Below are 12,566 nucleotides of genomic sequence, written 5' to 3'. Positions count from 1 at the left end.
GCTCGATCTTACAACCCTGAGATTATGACCTGAGACAAAATCAAGGGTCCCATACTCACGTAAGTGACTGAGCTACCCAGGCACCCCAACCAACTCTGTATTTTTTAAAAGATTGTTTTGGCTATTGTAGGTCTTTGTAGTTCCATATAAACTTTAGAATCATGTAGTTAATTTATACAAAGATGTTTGATGGGCTTTTGATTGAGATTGCATTAAACTTATAGATTAGTTTGAGGAAAACAAGATATTCTAACAATATTGAATTTTTTATAATGCATAAACAAGGTTTATCTCTCCATTTCATTAATTTTCATTATTAATTATTAACATTAATTTCTCTCCACAATAATTTGCAGTTTTTAGTTTAGAGGTCTTACACATCTTTCATTAAATTTAAGATTTCATTAACATTTTTTCCCATTAGTTCTGTCAGTTTTTGTTTAATGACTTTTCTAAGGACATCTATCAAAATTTCAATGAATGGTGCAGTGAATCCATCATACTTTATTAGTTCATTATGAGTATTTATTGTTATGCTGTTTTATATTAGAGTACACAACAAGACCAGATGTCCATCAAGCATGCTCAGTTGTTAATGTTTCTGCTGATTTTCTAATACCTCCTTCTTTTCCAACTACAGAGATATCAGTTTATAGAAGTTCCTCCCCATATTCCACCTGTAAGTAATCTGTCTGAATCTGCTTGGCAATAATATTAACTTGCTGAGGAAAAAGATAATTAAGATTATTGAGTAAGTAATTTTGATTTTATAAACACATAAAGAAAATAGAATAGTAAGGATGTGTGAGCTTCGTGACTTTTTTGTTCATTGTAGAATACAACATTTAAAACAATTATTTCTTGGTAGAAGTGTTTGTGTTTTGATCATTTGCTATAATCCTCACCTCCACAGATCATATATATATATATATATATATATATATATACACACACACACAATATTACACGTAAAGAGGTTTAATTATATAACCATTGTTGTTTACATCTAAGTGAAAAATAAAATCAAAATTACATTTTTCAAAAAAGCTATTTATTGTAAACTGTAACGATAATGTCAAAAAAAGTAGAACAGATGTTAATATATTCATGCCAAGATGGGCATCCTTAATATGTCATTTAAAAATATCTATTGTGATCTATTTATCAGATTCTACAGAATAGTTACAATTTCAATAACATAAAAATAATACATTTTCTCATTTTCTGCTCACTATGAAACTGGAGATGTATTACAGTAACTGGTAGGAAACCAAACCTCAATGCACATTATAGTTGACAACGGGTCACTTAATTTTCACATCTTAGCATGGGAACTTATTTTGGGGAACATTAAACAATGTCCCTAGCTCAACTTAAGTGTAGAGAAATTAACTTGATATTCTTCCCTAGAATCACAATAAACCTATGCAAGCAGAACCCAAATCTAGCAACTCCAGAAAGGGGATGGAGCTATTAGATAGAACCTCAAAGAACACTGTATGTTCAGGTACCCCCCTTACTAATCAGGCCAGAAGGTGGAAAATGAGAGTTTTATTCAGTACAGTTTTTGGCATTAGGAGATACCTTAATTAATGATCTGTCTAGTTCCCCTGGATCCCTGTCATGGGTCTACACCATAGCCTCTTCGTTACCTATTCACACTTGAAACTGCAACATTCTTCGGAGGATTGTCCTTGGATGCATAGGCTGAGTTTTTCTGGAAATGCTTTAGAATTTAATAGTCCCTGGGAATGTCTATAGCCAATGACTGAGGGAAGACTGGGTAAAAAGTCTTGATACCTTGCCTGCAGGGGGAATATACACTTCAGTCTTCAATCTTCAGAGCTCCCTGTGGGATCAGGCTGAGGCTAGGATGACACCGAATTGCACTCTTGTTTAGTTTCTTACTTCTCCCTACTCAATGTCTCCTATTCCCTTGCTTGTTTCTCCTGGGAGCATCTCCTAAGAACTCATTTGTATACAAATGTTTGTCTAAGCATCTGCTTTTGGGAAACCTGACCCAAGATAATGGGTCTACTTTTCTAATGCTTTCCATTCAAGGATCCAAAAATAATAATTGTTAATACCATGCAGTGTGCTAATTGTAAGCAGCTGAAAAATTCATGGTGTTGGGAAGGAGCAAGAATCTTTAGTTTTGACTGTTTGCATTGACCATAGAGGGGTGTGAGGGCCATTTAAGAACTAAGAGTTAGGAAGAAAAAAGAAGGGGAGGACAAGTTAATACAATACAGAAAGAATTCAGGCCATGATTCAATAAACAACTTCTGAGCATCATCAATATGTCAGGCTTTCTTTTAGCCACAAAGAATGTGATCCTGACCATGGAGTTTTTTAGTTGGAAAAGAGAGAACTACAGATCTGTTTTTGAGGGAAGAAAGAGGCACTTGTTCGTGGTGGGAGGCTGTTTATTACAATGATGCTTGTTGCTTAGACTTCCAAGAACATATTTTATGATCTGACTCTCAATTAAATGCAGTATGAAAGCTGACTATCCTCGACTTCATGAAGGTTTGGATTCAACTCAACCACAACATAAATAATCAACCCCCATTTTTACTTCTGAATTTCTGAATGAATTTTTACTTCTTCACTCCCATTGAGATATCATCTCTATAGATACAATAGATACCAGTCTGCTTTCTCTTTTCCTCATTCATAAAGCTGACCTCAATCACTTGCCACTTTATATATTCACTTTCCTAGTGATGTTTACAGCTTAAGTTTTCTCTAAAAATATGTGTGCTGTGTAGAAGCGATTGCAGAAATCAGTAAGGGTGGACTCTTTTTAATTAAATCTTCAGCCTTTTCTTCACTCTCAACTTCATGGCATGTGTGCTGACTTCATATGATGATCTTTTGCCAGCCAAAAGATTTCCTCCACTGACATTTCACAGAAGCCAGTTTCTCGGAGGTGATTAAATCAGTACCTGGTAAGTTCTTTATAGATTTTGGACACTAGTCCTTTATCTTGTTTATAAAAAATTAAAAATTTAAAATTTTAAAAAATGCTATATCATTAAATCAGTACCTGGTCTTTAATAATATTAAAAGATTAAATTTGGGGACGCCTGGGTGGCTCAGTTGGTTAAGCAGCTGCCTTCGGCTCAGGCCATGATCCCAGCGTCCTGGGATCAAGTCCCACATCGGGCTCCTTGCTCGGCAGGGAGCCTGCTTCTCTCTCTGTCTCTGCCGGCCACTCTGTCTGCCTGTGCTCACTCTCGCTCCCTCTCTCTCTCTGACAAATAAATAAAAATCTAAAAAAAAAAAAAAATAAAAAAAAATAAAAGATTAAATTTGGCTTACAAAAATGTTATAAATATACCTTAAACAATTTCAAACACTTACCATATAAATGAAAAATCATTTGGTAATTTTTTGATGTAGCACTGATGACTTTTCTTTGACTAGGGTCCATGATTTGAGCTCAATTTCTTGCATAAACTATATGCATAATATACTTTCCATAATTTCCAATTTCACATTTTTAAATGAAAAAAGCTAAAGAAATTTGTGAATCAGAGTTCAAAAATTTTTTTTTAATTTTTGTAAATTATTTTTGTCCTATCTATTCCAATTTAATTTTCTTATGACTAGCAGTTATTGAGTCTGTGGAAAACTTTCAATTTATTGTTTACAGGCACAACAAAACTCTTTTTTCTTTAATATCTGCATACCACTATATTTATTTTTTAAGTTTGCATACTATGTAATTAAATTACTAGTATATTAACAAGTCCACTGGCACACAGTGTTTGAGAACTAATGATTAAATTGATGGTGAAATATTATTTTAGTCATCCTAGGGATTATCCGGGGAATTAAGTGATCCTTCCTTTACAGAAGGAATTGAGAAGTTCAGTTATTTTAGACAATCACTTATATGGAGGTAAGAAAGACAATCACTTATATGGAGGTAAGGTAATTTTCTTTGGAAAATAATGAGGTCAGTAGCACTAAAAATGGGTGGATATAAGGAAGTGGAACAGAATTTCTAGGTATAACATCTTCTTGGAAAAAGTGAGTAACTATTGGGAGCACTCCAGCCTAACCATCCAAAAAACCAATGTTGTTCCAGTTATCCAGATCACACTCCAGTTCAAACATGGAAAATCAATGTGACACAATTGTTTCTTTGTAAGTTTATAGACATCATCTCCGAAGAAGACTTGTCTTTAGATCTTGAGATTAAAGCCCTAGAAAGTTTCTCCTCCAGTTATTTCCTAAATCCTGCAAATAGTGAGTTATGGATTATCTTCATTGTCTTTCTTGGGTTCTTTTGTTAATTTATAATTATTCTTATTATTGCACATTGAATCCCTAAGCATCTACCTGGAAAGAATATCAGATATCCTCTGTGAAAAGGGCTACAGTAGTATGAGAACATTAAGTGACTCTCTATTGGGGTGTGGTTAATAGGAAAGGAAATCTAGAAAAGAGCTTAGAAAAGATGTAAAAACTGAACTATAATTTTATCTCTTTCCCCAATTTTCTTGAGCACTAAAAACTCCCCAGCCATTTGTCCTACATGCCAGTCAATGGACTACTAGATGGAGACTGATGACTTTTAGATAGTTCTGATGTCAATCTTCTATCATGGAGAATATCCAATCAAATAAAAGTGAAACAAGTCACAATGATCTTTTTAAAAAAATTATCTGTGATTTTTAATGTATTTCTCCAACAATAATCCAATTAAAAATGGGCAGAAGACATGAAGAGACATTTCTCCAAAGATGACATACAGATGGCCAACAGACACAGGAAAAGATGCTCCATATCACTCATTATCAAGAAAATGAAAATCAAAACTACAATGAGATATCACCTCACATCTGTCAGAATGGCTAAAATCAAAAACACAAGAAACAACAAGTATTGGCAAGGATGTGGAGAAAAAGGAACACTTGTACACTATGGGTGGGAATACAAACTGGAAAACATTATGGAGGCCCCTCAGAAAGTTAAAAATAGATCTACCCAATGATCCAGCTAATACATACACTAATATGTATTTACCCAAATAATACAAAAACAGTAATTTGAAGGGATACATGCACCCCTATGTTTGTACCAGCATTAACTACAATAGCCAAGATACCGAAGCAGTCCAGGTATTCACTGATTGGTGAATGGATAAAGATGTTCCATACGTATACGTATACATATATGTAATATGTGTGTGTGTGTGTGCACACACGCACACACACTATTCAACCATAAAGAATAATGGAATCTTGCCTTTTGCAACAACATGGATGGACAGAGTGAAGAGAGTGTAATGGAGAGAGTGTAATACCAAGCAAAGTCAGTCAGTCAAAAAAAAAAAAAAAAGACAAATACCATATGATTTCACTCCTACGAGGAAATGAAGAAACAGAACAAAGGAACATGGGGGAAGAAAAGAAGAGGTAAACCAAGAAACAAACTCTTAACTGTAGCGAATAAACTGGTGGTTACCAGAGAGGAGGTTGGTGCAGGAATGGGTAAAATAGGTGATGGGTATTAAGGAATGCATTTGCTGTGATGAGCACTGGGTATTGTATGAAATTGTTGAATCCCTTTATTGCACACCTGAAACTAATATTATACTGTATGTTAACTAACTGGAATTAAAGTAAAAAATTAAAGTTAAAAAATACATTTCTCCATTCAAACTTTATTCAGTTTTTTAAGTTGTCAATACGGTATGTACACCATTTATAACCCAACACACCTGGATTATCTATCATTGCTAACAGATATAAAAATTGCTGTAGGTTTTTTCTTTTCATCAATGTAGTATTTTGACATGTAAAGAAGAGTCATTTTGTAAAATTCTAAACTTTTACAAAGGTAAGAAATGGTGAAATAATAACAACATTTGTCTTCTGTCAGGAAATATTGACACAGTATTACTATAGCAAAATTGGTTTGTGTTCTGAAGTGTGTCTCATAGATAAATCAGATTTTAGATTTTTTAAAATAACCTAAATTGTTCTTTTTATATTAATGCCTATAAAAATATCGGGGCATATAAGTGTGGAAAAAAGATTCTATGAAGTAGGCATAAAATTTGGATAGAAACCATGAAATTCCCTGAACACTCCTTCTCCATATTTGACATTGACACAAGGTCATTTTCAAAGTATAATGTGACATATTTCATATTTCATTAGTGTCTAAATTATGGACTTCTTGGGCAAACAAAGCCCTTTGTAAATGGCAAGGAAATGTCTGTTTACTCTCTTTGCAAGATTCTATCCAGAGAATTGAGGAAAGAAAGGATGCAGTATATGAATGAAAGCGTAAGAATTTATATAGCAAATTCATGTAATAGAGAAGAGCCCAGAATAATTAAAACATTGGCAGCAAAATCTCTTTGCAGTGAAAGTGGACTATAGTCTACTAGTCAACAATTTCTGACCTTGGAAATCTATTTCACTTCTTTTTTATCCATGTCCATCAACCCTTGCCAGAATCAAACACCTAGTGCTATATGTCTAATCAAACAAGCAAAACAACAGAGCATGAAAATGCAGACAAGGATGCCCTTTTTATTTTTAACAGCTTTATTTTTATATTAAGAAGAAAAAAGTGTCATAGCTAAATGTGACTAAATCGGCTTTTAAATTGTTTAACTGAGAAGTAGTAATATCTCAGCTCATTTTGCTCCAAACTGATAACAGAAAATTCAAATTCAACTCATATTAAAATACCTACAATAGTCATGGCATGTTCCAGGCAAAGTGAAGGAACACAGAGGAGTAGTAGGAAGTAAGTAGGATGTACTGCATGCTCACTGGTTGCTGTGGCCTGGTGGGTCTGGGATACGGGAAGAGCTACTGTCCTAAGAGATGAGGCTGGCAGAGCAAGTAAGGGGTCAGTTGACTTTGAATGGGAGGCTTAGCAATATTGTCCTCTGTGTATAGTCTTATAGGTAAGGAGATGCCATTTAAGGTTTTTAAAGAGGGGAATGAGCCACTTACAGAGATTCAGTTTGGTTCAACCTTTATAAGAGTATTTATGAAACTCTCGACTCCATTCACATCTTGGCACAGTAAAGAAGAGAGAAAGAAGAAAGAAGGGACAAAGGCATAAGGAGCAAACACTAGAGAAGTAGGAAAAAGAAAAACATGGTAAAGAAGGGGGAAAGTGAGAAAAAGATTAAATAGAAAATGTAACTAAATTTTGAATTGAGTATTAGGTGCAAGATCTAATCTGCTGTTTTTTGAGGCTGTCAGCTTCTGAGAACTCACCCATCATTTCCTAAGCTAGAGGCTAAACTGGTTACCTGCAGCCTCTATATAAGCACCTTGAGACATCGGTTTGTTTTACTTTATTTTTTAATTTATCTATTTTTAGCCTACCTATCCATTTTAAAATTTGTTTTCAGATATTTTAAACATATTTTATGTTTGAGTGTCTTTATGAGGCTATGCCATTCTGTGATTCACCATTCCTTATTAAATCTGTGTTTATATCCCAGCTTCATATCTGTAGATGACTAAGTTTGTGGTTCCAACTAGAAGACCCATACTAAAGACTTTATCACTGAAAACTGGTAAAACTATTTGCATATAAATATCCCCTAAAATTAAAAAAATGTAAGACACACATGTTCAGAAATTTTGTAAGATATGCTGCATGCCCCCATCTACTATTTCCGAAGAGAACAGTGGGCTCCTTGGAGAAATGTATCAGATGCTCTCAAAGTGCCTGTCATGCTTCATCAGCAGCCATTAAAAGAGCATCTGCTACAAATATTCATCCTCTAAGATGTTTATATATACCTTTTGTACCACTTTAGGCAGGAATCATATGGTAAATCCTAATTTTGCTCATTTCTTTTTGTCTTGCTTCAAAACTAGTATATTTCTTTTCTGCTTCTTTTTTTTAATTTTTTGAAAGAAAATGATTGGAACCAATTAAGCATTATTGACTAGTACAGTATAGGATATTCTTTTGTTTTCATTGTGATTGCTTATCCATAAATAACAGCTCTGCCGTTATAGTTAAATATATTGCCAACTATATTGGTCTCCCACTTATTTCCATTCAGATCTATGCCTAACAGCTACAGATATTTTCTTCTAAATGCTAAGGGATTATAATTCCTCTACTCTTACCAAGAAGAATGCATGTATTTATCTATGTGAATTTAAGGGACAAAAAGACACATGTAATTATGATGGTTCTGGATGTTACAATTGAGTAAGGCACTCAAACATCTGAGGTCTAAGAACATAATAAAATTTTACACTTATAAAAAAGAAGGATTTTATTGTACATGTTAATGGTTTAATAAGAATAATTTTTTTAAAGATTTTATTTATTTATTTGACAGGCAGAGACCACAAGTAGGCAGAGAGGCAGGCAGATAGAGAGAGAGGTGGAAGCAGGCTCCTTGCTGAGCAGAGAGCCAGATGCGGGGCTCGATCCCAGGACCCCAAGATCATGACCTGAGCCGAAGGCAGAGGCTTTAACCCACTGAGCCACCCAGGTGCCCCAAGAAAATATTTTTTAAAGTATGATATAAGTTAACTGAATAAGCATAGCAGAGAACAGAAACATTTATATTTGCTTCCACTTCAAATCCTACTAAAATAAAGGTAAAGAAACAAACAAAAAGTTATAAATCCATAGGGACAAAGTGACTAGGAGGATAAAACCAGTTAATTAAAGATAAATTCCAACACAGTTTAGAATGACAGAAATGAAAAGGAAGAACCTCAATCCTAAACGCCTACAGAGATGAATACAAACAAGTAGTCAATCACACGCCCTCAGATAATCACAGAAATTCTATGAAATTAGTCTTGGGTATTTCAAGACGAGGATGAAAAGGGTACAAAGCTGAACATGGGGTGATTAAGTCATGCTAAAAAGAGGCCAGTCTGACTTTAAAGATTGGTGAGAATGACAACGCAAGACTTGGTTCAAGATTGCTTTCCCATTGGTACTAATAGATCACTAAGCAAGTTTTACCAGTATAAGCTCAAAACAAAGATAGGCATTTCCTGACTGTCAATGACTTTGTATTTCCCTCACAAGGTAAAACTGAGATGTGGTAAAATGGCTTCATGTGCAAGAAATCCACAGGTTTCTAGTCATGGCCCAATTCACAGTGAAAGTCTCATCTCCAGGGGGCAGTTGGACCTCGAGACACCTCAGAACAAACTGATAACTCAATGACTCCTCACCTCAAAGATGTGCTTAACATCCTGTGGTGGTGTTTGTTTGTTTGTTTATTTGTTATTAAGTAAGCTCTAGGCCCAAATTAGGGCCTGAAATCATGACCCTGAGATCAAGAGTTGCATACTCTACCAACATGGCCAGCCAGGCACCCCTGTGGTGTTAATTTTATGTGTCTGGGAATGGGGATATAGCAGTGAGCAAATTAAAAAAAAAAAAATCTGGGGGTTCCTGGCTCAATTGCTTCAGTGTCCAACTCTTGATTTTTGGCTCAGGTCATGATCCAGGGTAATGAGACTGAGTTCCAGGCTGGGTGTGAAGCCTGCTTAAGATTCTTTCTCTCTCTCTCCCCCTCTCCCTCCCCTACCCCATTCCAGTGCTTCCTTCATCTCTCAAAGGAAAAAAAAAAAAAAAAGTCAATAAATGCTAAAAATAAACTCAGAAAATTGCAGAGAACAGAAGTATGTGTGTGTACACAAAAATATATTTATAGATAAATGTATTAGACGGAACCATATGAAACTGCCATTTTTATAGATAAAATGATCAAACAGCAATTTGATGCAGCTCAACAAGATTGTAAATATAGATTTTGATATGTGTTTTATATTCTCTAAAAGATCAATGAAGATATCCATCTATAAAATAATAAGATCCCATAAACATAGGAGAAATAAAAAAAGAATAAAGTGTCTTTGGAAATTAAAAAATTACACTGGAAAATTTGTAAAAGGTAGAAAGGTTGAAAGATAAAGTTGGAGAGTCTTCCTCAAATTAAGGGAAAAAAATAACTGAAAACCATAAGACATAAATATAAGAAAAATAGAGGGCCAGTATTTACCCAATATGCTATTAATAGAAATTTCAAAAAAGAGAAGTAAGAAAAAGAGCATAGTGTTTTTTGGGGAGGGGGTGTGTGACAGGTGAGGTTATCAAAGAAATAATGCCAGACAATTTTATAGAAACAAAGAATATAATTCTGTTGATTAAAAGGATACTCAGGGAAATTAATTCAACAAGTTATATCACTGCAAAATTTCTGAACATAAACAAAAAGGAAAAGATGCTAAAAATATTCTAGGTGGAAAAAATCACAATTATATATGGTCATTCTATTATATGAGGTTATTCAGTGTCTTAGTGACAACATTGGAAGTTAGAAAACAATGGACAATGCTTTTATAATGCAGAGTAAAAAATTTTTCAAGCAGTAATTCTTTTGTGGGTGAACAGGGTAAAAAAAAAATTTTTTTTTTATACTTGCAGAGAATAAAATACTTAACCTCCTCCTTATGCACTTATATCAGAAATACACCAGAGGATGAGTCACACTAAAATAAAGGTGAAAGAGGACAACATGAGAAATCATGTCCTGACCCAGAAAGGAAGTGAAAAGAAAGAATTCTCAGAACAAAAGCAATGGGAATGCCTCTGTGTACTGACCAGGAGAGCAAGTTTCCAGCAGCAGGAGGAGGCAAGACTCCATCAGGAGTTTCCAGTATGAAATAGAAATTAGAGCTCATCTAGTACATTTTACCATTTGCTAAATGATATTAAGAGGCTGTTGGATAGACTCCACTCCAAATCTGCTAGAACTTGTACAGGAATTCAGTAAAGTGTTAGGATATAAAATCAATGCTCAGAAATCCGTTGCATTTCTTTATACCAACAAGACAGAAGAAAGAGAAATTAAGGAGTCAATTCCATTTACAATTGCACTCAAAACCATAAGATACCTAGGAATAAACCTAACCAAAGAAGGAAAGAATCTATACTCAGAAAACCAGAAAGTACTCATGAAAGAAATTGAGGAAGACACAAAGAAATGGAAAAATGTTCCATGCTCATGGATTGGAAGAATAAATATTGTGAAAATGTCTATACTACCTAAAGCAATCTACACATTTAATGCAATCCCTATCAAAATCCCATCCATTTTTTTCAAAGAAATGGAACAAATAATCCTAAAATTTATATGGAACCAGAAAAGACCTCAAATAGCCAGAAGAATATTGAAAAAGAAAGCCAAAGCTGGTGGCATCACAACTGGAGACATCAAGCTCTATTACAAAGCTGTCATCATCAAGACAGTATGGTACTGGCACAAATGTACCAGTTCCTAGGAACATTGCCAACAGACACATAGATCAATGGAACAGAATAGAGAGTCCAGAAATAGGCCCTCAACTCTATGGTTAACTAATCTTTGACAAAGCAAGAAAAAATGTCCAATGGAAAAAAGACAGTCTCTTCAACAAATGGTGTTGGGAAAATTGGACAGCCACATGCAGAAAAATGAAACTGGACTATTTCCTTACACCACACATGAAAATAGACTCAAAATGGATGAAGGACCTCAATGTGAGAAAGGAATCCATCAAAATCCTTGAGGAGAACACAGGCAGCAACCTCTTCGACCTCAGCTGCAGCAACATCTTCCTAGGAACATCGGAAAAGGCAAGGGAAGCAAGGGCAAAAATGAACTATTTGGACTTCATCAAGATCAAAAGCTTTTGTATAGTAAAGGAAACAGTTAACAATACCAAAAGACAACTGACAGAATGGGAGAAGATACTTGCAAAGGACATATCAGATAAAGGGCTAGCATCCAAAATCGATAAAGAACTTATCAAACTCAACACCCAAAGAACAAATAATCCAATCAAGCGATGGGCAGAGGACATGAATAGATATTTCTGCAAAGAAGACATCCAGACAGCCAACAGACACTTGAAAAAGTGTTCCATATCACTCGGCATCAGGGAAATACAAATCAAAACCACAATGAGATACCACCTCACACCAGTCAGAATGGTCAAAATAAACACGTCAGAAAATGACAGATGCTGGCGAGGATGTGGAGAAAGGGGAACCCTCCTACACTGTTGGTGGGAATGCAAGCTGGTGCAACCACTCTGGAAAACAGCATGGAGTTTCCTCAAAAAGTTGAAAATAGAGCTACCCTACCTACTCATCTACCTATCCAGAAATTGCACTACTGGGTATTTACACTAAAGATACAAATGTAGTGATCCAAAGGGACACGTGCACCCGAATGTTTATAGCAGCAATGTCTATAATAGCCAAACTATGGAAAGAATCTAGATGTCCATCAACAGATGAATGGATCAAGAAGAAGTGGTATATATATGTACAATGGAATAATATGCAGCCATCAAAATAAATGAAATCTTACCAGCTGCAATGAGGTGGATGGAACTAGAAGGTATTATGCTTAGTGAAATAAGTCAATTAGAGAAAGACAATTATCATATGATCTCCCTGATATGAGGAAGTTGAGATGCAACGTGGGGGGTTTGGGGGGCAAAAAAAGAATAAATGAAACAAGATGGGATCCGGGGGCAGGGGGAGAC

Source organism: Mustela lutreola, chromosome 3, assembly GCF_030435805.1.
Source record: "Mustela lutreola isolate mMusLut2 chromosome 3, mMusLut2.pri, whole genome shotgun sequence".
Classification (NCBI taxonomy): domain Eukaryota; kingdom Metazoa; phylum Chordata; class Mammalia; order Carnivora; family Mustelidae; genus Mustela; species Mustela lutreola.
Note: the sequence above shows the minus strand (reverse complement) of the source record.